Below are 12723 nucleotides of genomic sequence, written 5' to 3'. Positions count from 1 at the left end.
CCTTACACACACAGACTAACAGCCAGACGACTGACTTCATGGGCATGTCCGCTGATATCTGAATGGATTCGTGTGGAGCAGACACACAGGAAGCTCCTTCACACTGATGCTCTGTTCTCGCGCTGTTATAATGGATGCCTTGTCTGTCTTCCCTTCTCTCTCGCTCTCTGCCTCAGGACGCAACAGCCAAATGAGGAGTGAAACGCAATATGGTGTTTTAGACGCTTGGGGCAAAACAAAGAGGAAAAAGAAAAGAGGAGGAGAGATAAACAAAGGCAAATTGATGCACAGAGAGAGAGAGCTGGACAGACTGAGGCAGAGAGAGCAGCTAAATAAGGCAGAGAGAGACAGACGGGCTGACTGAGGGAGGGAGAGAGAAGTGAAATTAAGCAGGGAGAGACTGAAATCCAGGCTCTGACTACAGGAGTTTCAGGCCGATTTATGCCCGATTTACCCCTCCCGACATTCGGAGAGAAAAAAAATTGCATCCAGGGCAATAGCCAATGAGAGACACGTCTACAAGGAGGCGTAAGTGAAGGAACTTTTGAAATGGCAACCGCGAAACAACAAGCAGCTGTACGGGTCCAGTGGACAACAGGGATGCAGGAACGGCTGGTCGAAATGTGGCAACAACACGACTGCCTCCTCATATAATGTCTAGGAAGTTGCCGCGACACAGTATCCATTATGTTTACATCCGATTTCCCGCGAGGTGCTAAATATGGCTTGATAATCTTATGAATATCTTGGAGTGTGTGATGTGCCACGATTTTCAGATCTTGTAGTGTGTGCGGGTTTGAGATTTTAAAGAAGAAAATCTGTAAAGATTCTCTTATGTGTGTGATGCAACCAGATATCACAATTGGTTAAGATTGAAAAACTCCTGTCCTGTAGTCTGAGCCCGGCTTGTGGCTGAAAGAGAATGATTGTCACACTGAGGCAGAAAGAGACAAGTGGATTGAGGCAATGAGAGAAAGAGACACGCAAAGTCTGAGAGTAAGACAGAGAGGGGCAGGGAGAGATAGACAGGAGGAGACATGGTGATAAAAAGGTAGACTGTGGCAGAGATAGTCAGAATGAGGCACTGAGGGGAAAGTCCAACAGACTGAGAGACAGAAAGATCGAGGCAGAGAGTGAGGCAGAGACAGGTGATGCTAAGGAAGATTTCACACCTGAGAGTTTGTTTCAGAATCTTGTGCGTTTTCTCTCTTGGTTTGGTCAGTTTAGGCATATGTGAACACGGCAATCGCGCTCAGATCCACACCAAAAAAATTTGCCCTGAGACTCAGCCAGATTGCAAACAAACTCTGAGGTGGTTGTCTTGAAGTGTGAAACTCAACGGAACAGCGAACCTAATGGTTCTGTGAGTGAGCGCTAGGGATGTTAACGAATCAACGATTAATCGACAATCGATTAATTGTCGACAATACATTTAATTGATAATACTTATCGATCGTTGATTAAGCAGGTTCATGCGCTTGCGTGCCGCTTAACCGTGAAACATGTAAAGCGAGCGCGTCGGAGCTATGTTTGGGACCAATTTACACATTCATCATGACTAAGTTTGCGTGTGCATTCGCAGCCTTTTGTTTTGTGCAAATGTAAGTTGTAATATTGTGTAGGCCTATCTATATCGGATTTATCTCATATAGAATGCATTTGGTTAGGAATTGGTTAAGAGGCAGAGAGACAGGTAGACTGAAGCAGAGAGACAGGTAGACTGAAGCAGAGAGACAGGTAGACTAAGGCAGAGAGACAGGTAGACTGAGGCAGAGAGACAGGTAGACTGAGGCAGAGAGACAGGTAGACTGAAGCAGAGAGACAGGTAGACTGAGGCATAGAGAAAGGTAGACTGAGACAGAGAGACAGGTAGACTAAGGCAGAGAGACAGGTAGACTGAGGCAGAGAGACAGGTAGACTGAGGCAGAGAGACAGGCAGACTGAAGCAGAGAGACAGGCAGACTGAAGCAGAGAGACAGGTAGACTGAGACAGAGAGACGGGTAAGCTGAGGCAGAGAGACAGGTAGACTGAGGCAGAGAGACAGGTAGACTGAGGCAGAGAGACAAGTAGACTGAGGCAGAGAGACAGGTAGACTGAGGCAGAGAGACCGGTAGACTGAAGCAGAAAGACAGGTAGACTAAGGCAGAGATACAGGTAGACTGAAGCAGAGAGACAGGTAGACTAAGGCAGATAGACTGAGACTGAGGCAGACAGAGAGACAGGTGAGACTGAGGCAGACTGAGGCAGAGAGGCAGAGAGACAGGTAGACTGAGGCAGAGAGACAGGTAGACTGAGGCAGAGAGACAAGTAGACTGAGGCAGAGAGACAGGTAGACTGAGGCAGAGAGACCGGTAGACTGAAGCAGAAAGACAGGTAGACTAAGGCAGAGATACAGGTAGACTGAAGCAGAGAGACAGGTAGACTAAGGCAGATAGACTGAGACTGAGGCAGACAGAGAGACAGGTGAGACTGAGGCAGACTGAGGCAGAGAGACAGAGAGACAGGTTGACTGAGGCAGACAGAGACAGGTAGACTGAGGCAGAGAGAGACAGGTAGACTGAGGCAGACAGAGACAGGTAGACTGAGGCAGACTGAGGTAGAGAGACAGGTAGACTGAGGCAGAGAGACAGGCAGACTGAGGCAGAGCGTGAGAGAGGAGACTGAGGCAGACAGAGACAGGTAGACTGAGGCAGAGCGTGAGAGAGGAGACTGAGGCAGACAGAGACAGGTAGACTGAGGCAGAGAGACAGGTAGACTGAGGCAGAGAGACAAGTAGACTGAGGCAGAGAGACAAGTAGACTGAGGCAGAGAGACAGGTATACTGAGGCAGACAGAGACAGGTAGACTGAGGCAGAGAGAGACAGGTAGACTGAGGCAGACAGAGACAGGTAGACTGAGGCAGACAGAGGTAGAGAGACAGGTAGACTGAGGCAGAGAGACAGGCAGACTGAGGCAGAGCGTGAGAGAGGAGACTGAGGCAGACAGAGACAGGTAGACTGAGGCAGAGAGACAGGTAGACTGAGGCAGACAGAGACAGGTAGACTGAGGTAGACTGAGGCAGACTGAGGCAGAGAGACAGGTAGACTGAGGCAGACAGAGAGACAGGTTAGACTGAGGCAGACAGAGAGACAGGTAGACTGAGACAGAGAGACGGGTAAGCTGAGGCAGAGAGACAGGTAGACTGAGGCAGAGAGACAGGTAGACTGAGGCAGAGAGACAAGTAGACTGAGGCAGAGAGACAGGTAGACTGAGGCAGAGAGACCGGTAGACTGAAGCAGAAAGACAGGTAGACTAAGGCAGAGATACAGGTAGACTGAAGCAGAGAGACAGGTAGACTAAGGCAGATAGACTGAGACTGAGGCAGACAGAGAGACAGGTGAGACTGAGGCAGACTGAGGCAGAGAGGCAGAGAGACAGGTAGACTGAGGCAGAGAGACAGGTAGACTGAGGCAGAGAGACAAGTAGACTGAGGCAGAGAGACAGGTAGACTGAGGCAGAGAGACCGGTAGACTGAAGCAGAAAGACAGGTAGACTAAGGCAGAGATACAGGTAGACTGAAGCAGAGAGACAGGTAGACTAAGGCAGATAGACTGAGACTGAGGCAGACAGAGAGACAGGTGAGACTGAGGCAGACTGAGGCAGAGAGACAGAGAGACAGGTTGACTGAGGCAGACAGAGACAGGTAGACTGAGGCAGAGAGAGACAGGTAGACTGAGGCAGACAGAGACAGGTAGACTGAGGCAGACTGAGGTAGAGAGACAGGTAGACTGAGGCAGAGAGACAGGCAGACTGAGGCAGAGCGTGAGAGAGGAGACTGAGGCAGACAGAGACAGGTAGACTGAGGCAGAGAGACAGGTAGACTGAGGCAGAGAGACAAGTAGACTGAGGCAGAGAGACAAGTAGACTGAGGCAGAGAGACAGGTATACTGAGGCAGACAGAGACAGGTAGACTGAGGCAGAGAGAGACAGGTAGACTGAGGCAGACAGAGACAGGTAGACTGAGGCAGACAGAGGTAGAGAGACAGGTAGACTGAGGCAGAGAGACAGGCAGACTGAGGCAGAGCGTGAGAGAGGAGACTGAGGCAGACAGAGACAGGTAGACTGAGGCAGAGAGACAGGTAGACTGAGGCAGACAGAGACAGGTAGACTGAGGCAGACAGAGAGACAGGTTAGACTGAGGCAGACAGAGAGACAGGTGAGACTGAGGCAGAGAGAGAGTGAGACTGACGGAGGCAGCTTGGTTTCTCTCAGAAGTCATTGAGTCACACTTTTTGAAGTCACACTTTCTGAGAAAGCGTTCGTTCACCATAGCAACCGCACACCTGCCTGGTCAAAAGCATGCCAGCAGTTTGAACTCTTACTGCTGGACTACAAACCAAACAGGAAACACTTTATCAAGTTAAAGTAAGGACATTTCATGGTTTAAAAAAGAAGAAGAAGCCATTTCATGATAAATCAATTGTATTCTTATAATCACTGAGGCGGTCTACAGTGCCAGGACAGTAGTCTGTATTTCTCCGCTTGGTGTCAGATTTCACACATTATTTTTCCCTACTCCCAATCACTTCCTGTCCTCTCCTTGTACTCTGCGATGTACTGAGAATAAGAGGGGAATTAAAAGGCAAAGAACAGATACAGTATAGAGCCACTGTATCATTAAGCAGAGTGATCTTGCTGTACGCTCTGTGGCTGACACCAATTCACTTCCCATACGGAGGGAAAAATACACGAGTGAGAAGCAGGTAAGATCAGTAAGAGTAGCTGATGAAACCGTAGATTAGGTGTGTGAAAAATGAGATCCACCTATTTGCCAAGCCTGTGCTATGCAGGTATGGTCAAAGACTTTAGCAATACTGTAATCCTTTACAGTCACGCTAATAAAACTTTGTTGACAAAGGGAAAAAGTAAAAGACAAAACAAAATAGGGAGAGGCAGCATGAAAGAGAAAAAGGGGAATAATACAAGGAAACAACTAGTGATCCATATTAAGTGAGCAGTAAGTTGCTTTCGAGTTTGCATACAGTCTGCACCAATAACCTTCACCAGTGCCTGTCATTAAAGCTACACTGTGTAATTTTAAGTTAATTCTTAGCAAAAAACACTTTCTTTCTTTCAAAATTGTGCTCATTAATGTATAATTACTTCTACCAACTAATCAAGCATTCTCGTGAGCGTAGAATCTGCCATTTATAATACATACGAGCGAGTCGCTCGAATGGCGGAAGCCATGTTGCGCCTCCATCTTGAAAATGCATTAGCCAAAGAGGGACATACCTGGAAATTCAAGCTTCGCTTTTCGCGTTTTTACACTCAGTGGCACCGTGACGAATGCGAGCGGGAGATTACTCGCGACTGCCGGCAGATTTGAAATAATACGGCCACCATAGGAGTTAAAACGCCCTCGGGATGGGAGGGGCTAGAAAGTAATATTCAGTTGGTAGTCAAATACACTTTCACCGCTAGATGGGAGAAAATCCTACACAGTGTAGCTTTAATAACTAATAGTATGAGGATATTTGCCTACATAAAGCTGCATTAAACAGTTACTTAATAAGCAAAACAAAAAGAAACGCCCATCAAGATGGCTTTGTAATGGATAGTTCAGATGTCCAAATGAAGCATGTGCCTCTGTCACTGATATTGAGTCAGGGTGCGGTTGCACACGAGCAGCTGTCTCACATTCCCAAGAGATGAGGAGCATCTGTCATTGTGCCGTTAGACACATGGTCATCAACTGGGTTTTTTTTTTTTTCACTCCACTCACACCTGACCGACTTCCCCACTCACGCTAACCTTGTGATTTAGGATCCTGTTCTACATGATGTCGAATATGTGATTATGGAAGCAGTGGTGCTGCAAGTCAGTTATTTTTCCCATATGAAGGCATGGATCCTGCCTTGAGCGACTCGCAAATGCTGCCTTGGCAACATAACATCCACTGAGGGGGATGTTTATTATTGAGGAACACAAGTACACTGGGAATTATTATGTATTTAGAATATAAAATGATTCTTGAGCAGAATGTTTAGTTGTGTGGCTCACTTGAGAATGAGCGGATGAAAACATGTTGAGTAATAATGGCAACAACACAATAAGTAGCCTGAGTACATTACTTAACCTGTCAGGGAAAAAAGTTACCAATCTGGGTTTAAATCATAAAGGTGTGGCTGGTGGCTCTTCGTACTAGACAGACAGTTCATCCAAAGACAACAAGGCTAATGTTATGCAACCATGTTAGCAATGTTATGATAGCTGAACTAACTGCTGTCGGTAAGAAACAGGCATGTCTGCCTCTGAGTGGAGAAATATTGTTGTGTTAGTGATGTAACTTAATAATAAGATGTATTCCTAATGAATAAATCAGTGTTTTTGAGAAAGAACTTTTGAATCAACAAAATGTTACCAGGGCTCCAGACTGAGAACAAACGATTATTTTTTTTCTCTTTTTTTCGATTAATCGGCTGATCTCATTTTAACCAAAAAATAATAACCATAACTAATAAATTAACTTTTACCTGATGATATTATTTATCACAAAAGATAAGGTGTATGCAGTGTAGGCCTAATTAGATAAGGTGTTTACTATGGCTCTTTTGGGCACTTGCTTACACGTGTGAAACAAGTGCTTTTGTTGAAGATATAGTTCCCCCCAAAAATGAAAATGATGTCATCCTTTACTCACCCTTCATCTTCAGAACAAAAGTAAAGATATTTTTAATGAAATCTGAGCTTTCTGTCCCACCATTGACAGTCTACGCAACTACCACTTTAACGCTTCATAAAGTTCATAGAAATATCGTAAAACTAACCCATATGAATTGAATGGTTTAGTCAGAATTTTCTGAAGATACACAATTGCATTATATGATGAATAGGCTTAAAATAGCCATTCATTTACATTTAAACATTCATCAAAGCACACATCAGATATGGTAAAAGTGAGCTTGAGCATGTTTGCTTGACGTGTAAGAACCAATGAGGTTCATTCTGGTGTTACGCAGCACGTTTGAGCTTCCTCAAGAACCAATGAGGTTCATTCTCATGTTGCGCAGCAGTCTCTTCGGAAAATTTGGACTAAACGGCTCAATTCCTATGGATTAGTTTTACGATCTCTTTATGAAATGGTTAAAAAAATGGTACGACAAATGGTTGTTGCTTATCCTGTCAATGGTGGGACAGAAATCTCTCATAATTCATTAAAAATATCTTCATTCGTGTTGCGAAGATGGTAGGGTGAATAAATTATGACAGAATTTACATTTTTGGATGAATTAACCCTTTCAATATTGACAAAACCCCCTCCACCACCACCCTAGTGGTACCAAATCAGGTGCTGATCTCACCCAGAACAGAACCATACCGCCAATGCTAACTGTATGCTAATTGTCAATCGTATTTGACGATAGTGGTCCTGACAGAACTAATATATTGGCCGATAAATATACATTTTAAAATTACCTTAAAAAAAATTAAATAATGCCTAAATAATGCAAATAAGTAATTGGACAACACATTAAAAAAATTAAAATGCATGTGCTTATAGATAAATAAAATGGAATAGCCTAAAAATAGACTACGCCCAGACAATAATGAAATGGTTTTAATTAATTTAATTAAATAATACAGGAAAAAAGTGCTAGTTATCATTAATAATGCATCAATGTTTGTTTGTTTTTTGAAAAGGAAACATCTTAAATTAATATCACTGTTTCAAATAACCGCACTGGTGTTTGAGCTGCGCACGATGAAGCTGACGTGATAATGATCGCTTTGTTAGAGGGTTAATTAACTCAATGAAACCTATATGAGATAAATCAGATATGTATGCAACAAACATAATATTAAAACTTATATCTGCACAAAATGATGCGAATGCACAAGTGAACTTGAACAAAGTTATGTGTCAGATAGATTGTGTAACTCCTGTTGTGGACGCGCTCTTCCCGTAACAACGACCTGCTGAAACAGGGCAATTGACCCAAACTAATTCACAATGCAATATTACAAGAGTTCTCATTATAATGTTATAGTCCCAATCATAGTTATTAATGTTGTGCATTGCCATTTGAGCTGCATGCACTGAAGCTAAAGATGGTCACCACCAGACTGGAGAGCTTTACTACCGCGTTAATTAACTTACAGATATAATATGTAATTTTTTTGGTCGCTAGGGGTCGCTGACCTCTTACAATAACAAAGGTGTAGCTTGATGACGCAAAATTTCCTGCGGAATTATGGAACTTAATGGAACCGATGGATCTAATAATGTTTATGGATGAGTGAATACATTGATGTTTTTATCATGACTGTGGTATGAAGCAGGGCGCGATTGAGAGACATTAGAGCCACACGCGAGTCCCGCGAGCCTCACGGATATAAAGGAATAAGGACATTTCATTCTACCGAACTACCCGCAAGTGCTGAGTTACTACTCACACAGGTCAGTTTATTTGACGAATGAATCGTGTGAGGTAACGCAGCGCTGTTTCACTTGGTCTACATTATCACACTAAACTGCATTTGAGTGTGTTGAAAGTCATAATGTTATTCTATGTGTTAGTTTGTTGGCTATATGAGACTAGCAGTAAGATCAACATTAGAATAACATACAGATCATATTCTAACATTTCATCATGTTGAACTAGGCTATATAACATTGATTAGTTTTATGTTACATTTGCTCACCTGTCTAATAAAGCACATGCAAGAGCTCTGGCAAGTCAAAGTTTGTCACAAACATGAAGCTCTCGGCGTCTTGAAAACGCCACGCTGATAATGATCCTCGTTTTAGTTCTCCTTTTTTCCACAAAGTCTGCTTGCCATGGTCCATAATGTTTGAATGAAACAACAACAGCGTGAGCGAGCAGCTAGACGTTACGCACTACACAGTTGTCCACGTCTGTCGCCATGGTTACTATGGCAGTACTTGAGCGGAAACCAGGGATAACGCGGATATTACATCATTGACAGGCAACAAGTAAAAATAGGATTATTTAAAATGGGAATTTCTCTGAAATTAAAAAATCTTTTGGGAACTTTTAGGATATTGGAAGTACACCACTGCAGGAAATATATCACACTGTGCAAGTGATTTTTGGATATTGTATTACAAAATTCTTACATATTGTACCTTTAACGCATCCTATATGAGATAAATCATATACGGATATATTATGATACCAATATGGTGACGATATATTGTGCATCCCTAAATAAAGAATAATAATAAGATGTGTTTCAGTCATGAACGAAGGAATACCTTGAGTGTATGATTCAATGACTTGCTTATTACACACAGAAAGACAGTCAATTGTCGTCACCTATTGGCCGAATACAAAAAGAGTCACTGAACAGTGAAAGATCTTTTTGGTGAATGGATATCGATGAATGTGAATCAAATTCCCCATCAATAGCTATTGCAATCAAACACATGCTCATCAAAGCACATTCAACTAAATTCATTACAATTACATCCCCAAATGCGCAAAACCTTAGAAATACATCAATGTTTGCATCTATCGCAAATTATGCATTTCTACTGTGAGAAGGCGAACAACTCCTAGAATTAAATCTTATATGGCTTCGACATAAATGCACAAACAATGTCCTTCATTTTCTATTGTTCTTCGTACAAAACTGAATCTGTCACAAAGGTGGGTATGTGAGCTGTGCAGACAGCAGATCTTTGCAGGTTTTGTGTCATGCAGTGAAGCAGAGATCAGCACACGGCCTTTAACGGGCTAACACACTGTAGCATGCTAGCATCAAATCATAATCTGCATATGGTGTAATATTTTCCTCTTAAAAAGACAAAAGTACTGAATAAAGAAACGGACGTGTAGATTAGATAAAAGCACAGTGGTGTGCATCGTTGCCACTCATCCTACCTGTTTCCACAAAAGCTTTTTATTCCAGAGAGGCTTGACATAACAGCGCTGAACATTAGCCAGCAACAGTGCTGCTGTAAACACAAACCAAACCCCGCTCGAACTGCGCATGCGCTGCCGCTCTTCGGAAATGTTCGGGATGGAGTCGAATATCAGCGTACGCAAGGAATTCTGCATTATGGGATTTAATAATAGTAGCCTATATAAAAGGTTTTGGAAGAAAATAAACATTTCAACATGCAACATTGCTGTCAAGTGAAATCGCTATGTGTTAGCCTATGTGTTAACCTGATTAAGTAGAGTCCGTTTATTTAGAAAATAACCATTTTACATTTTTTTATGTAATGTGCATAACATTTCGAAACATTTGGCTGTCAAATTAAGCAGTGAGTCAAAAACAAAAAGATCGGTTACAAATCAAAGCTGATATATTACATGCAAATTGAGCATGTTACATTCAAGTTTGCGTGAGCTTTGTTGCATATACTGCACATTTTAATGTAGTAGCTCATCCGGGTATTCTATGCATAGGCTACATAAAGTTAGCATACTAAGCAGTTGCATACTATATACTTCAGAAACAAAAGAGTAGCCTTGATAGAATGTCACAATGCTATTCCTATACATAGCATATATATCACAAAAAGTTGTACAAGTACATTTTGAAAAAGTAGCCTACATTTTGGAATATGTAGGCTACTTTGTCATAAAGATAACCCATGCATTCAGAAATTCTATATCTTGTGTATAGAATGCATGGATCATGCAGATAACTTAAGTGTTGAAAACTGAATATTTCCTACTCATATTTCCTAAATTTAATATAACTATATTCATTTGATTTTGAAAGTGTAACAATAGTAACACTAAACTATAGCCGAATATGAATGTGCAAGGCTGTTCCTTTCAACTTTCCCAGGTTGTGATGTTTCAACATTGGCTTGGACCAACTTTCCTTCCTCTTTAAGAGAAGTTCCTCTACCATTTGTTTGGTTTCACAACATAGGAAGCTTTGGTTTTACTTTCATATCAACCAAATATTTAACTGAAATTAACAGGGTTTTTTTCTTCCCATTGCTACAAACTACAAGGAAATCTATTTTAAAGTTCTGAGCATTGTGACGGCTTCTCATTTTTCACACCACATAATCACAATACATTTTTTGTGAGCTGGATTTTGACTCTTATACGCTATATCTTTTTGACCCCCAAATGACAGAAATGTTGAAAAAACAAAAAAGTAAAATAAATTAGAATAATATTGTATGTTGGCATGAAAAAAAGTCCCACTCAGGATGTTCTGGGTCTCTAGGTATTTTTAAAAAAAAATGTATATAAATACATGTAAAAAAAAAAAAAAAAAAAAAAATTGGATGAATGGGGAAATGAAAAAACTATACTTTTGTCAAAAAAAAAAAAATCAGCCGCAACACAGAACACAAATACACCGAAGTGAAGTAGGATTACATTACATATTACATTACATGTTACAAAATCACATTTTATTGTCTGAGTGTAGCCTACATAAAAATACAAATAAACTTGGGTACATGGGTTAATCTTTAAAAAAAACAATGACTATTTCAGACACAGCTTGTCCAGGAGAGGTTATTGCAGTCAAGAGGCCAACCACAACACGTCGTACCACAGCACACCAGCAGATGTCATGCTAATTCATAAAACTGCATCCTCGTGGTAAGAAAGAGTCTGGACACTCAAGTGATGATGTAACTGTTTATTATCTTGGCATGCAACTACATGTCATGACCTTTAGATTCATCTCAGCAGCTTGCCCTATATATCAGAGCAAAGCTTAGCCAAGATACAAGAGCAATAACAAACAAACAACCAAAACAGTAAGAATCCACTGTGCGTTGGCTACATTTCTATATATTCTTTCTTGCATTGCCACAAGCAAAAGGGAAATCCTTGCCCGGTGGTATTTAAAAAGAAACAAATGCATTATAAATAATCTCTACTATTATTTCATCAAAAGATATTCCTGACTTTTAGAATCGTTCTCTCTGTGACCATAAATAGCCTCATATCTGATTATACATCATAAAAATGTGCAGTATGTCCATCTAATGATGGCTCTGGTTGTATAAAATGACGGATGCCCATCTTCTAATCATTTACAATTGAATCGAACAATAGATTTGCAAAGAAAATGTCTAATACAGACGTAAAAATATCCAACACATCAGTTCGTTTTTGCAGTTGCGCACAGGACACAAACAAGCATCATCACAACCAAACACGTCCTGCCCCATTATTACAGCTAAGCAAATTTTTAAAATTTAAATGCAAACAAAAATGACATTTCCAAGGGAAAAAGAACTACAGAACTATGGATATAAAACAACAATCATAATCCTGATATTAATCCATAAGAGCAGACAGTAAGCGCTATAGGAAGTGAGCATAATGTAAGACAGTGCAGGACACTCACAGCGCTGGGATGTTGTGTGACACAACTACACAATCATACTTCCTTTGCCAAAGAACCTCTTTGCCAAAGGCAGCATGCATGATACAGGGCTGAGCTGGGCAGATAAACGAGTCAAACGTGTACTAATAAGGCTTTGCTGCGTCGCAAACGGGTGATAAAAAAGGAAAAGGTCATGTTTTTGACAGCTAGCGTGGAAATTAAAATGGAAACTCGTATCGTTACCAACCCAGCACCATTTTTTTTTAAACTCTCATATCAGATGAGGCCAAAAACATACAAAAATAAAGGCAAAATTCTCTACATGAACACTAAATCAACAAGATGTTGCGCTTGCCTACACTAGGACAGAAAATGAACACATTTCTGTGTATATCAGCATTTTG

The 12723-nt window shown here is 41.3% G+C and overlaps 1 protein-coding gene across 3 annotated transcripts in view; it reads right to left on the bottom strand.

Moving 5' to 3' along the window:
- rabgap1 (RAB GTPase activating protein 1) overlaps positions 1 to 10066 on the bottom strand; it is an 89803-nt gene extending 79737 nt beyond the window's left edge. For 2 of the 3 annotated variants that reach the window (XM_079599336.1, XM_079599338.1), the window contains exon 1: positions 9889 to 10014. The gene's annotated coding sequence lies outside the window, so the exon portion shown is untranslated. Of the gene's footprint in view, positions 1 to 9888 lie in introns of all 3 variants that reach the window. The other variant, XM_079599339.1, reaches the window with a different exon arrangement.
- Between the last annotated feature and the right edge of the window lie 2657 nt (positions 10067 to 12723).

The sequence above is a fragment of the Phoxinus phoxinus genome (genome assembly GCF_949152265.1).
Source record: "Phoxinus phoxinus genome assembly, chromosome: 23".
In the NCBI taxonomy this organism is placed as follows: domain Eukaryota; kingdom Metazoa; phylum Chordata; class Actinopteri; order Cypriniformes; family Leuciscidae; genus Phoxinus; species Phoxinus phoxinus.
This window is presented reverse-complemented; position numbering and strand designations above follow the sequence as displayed.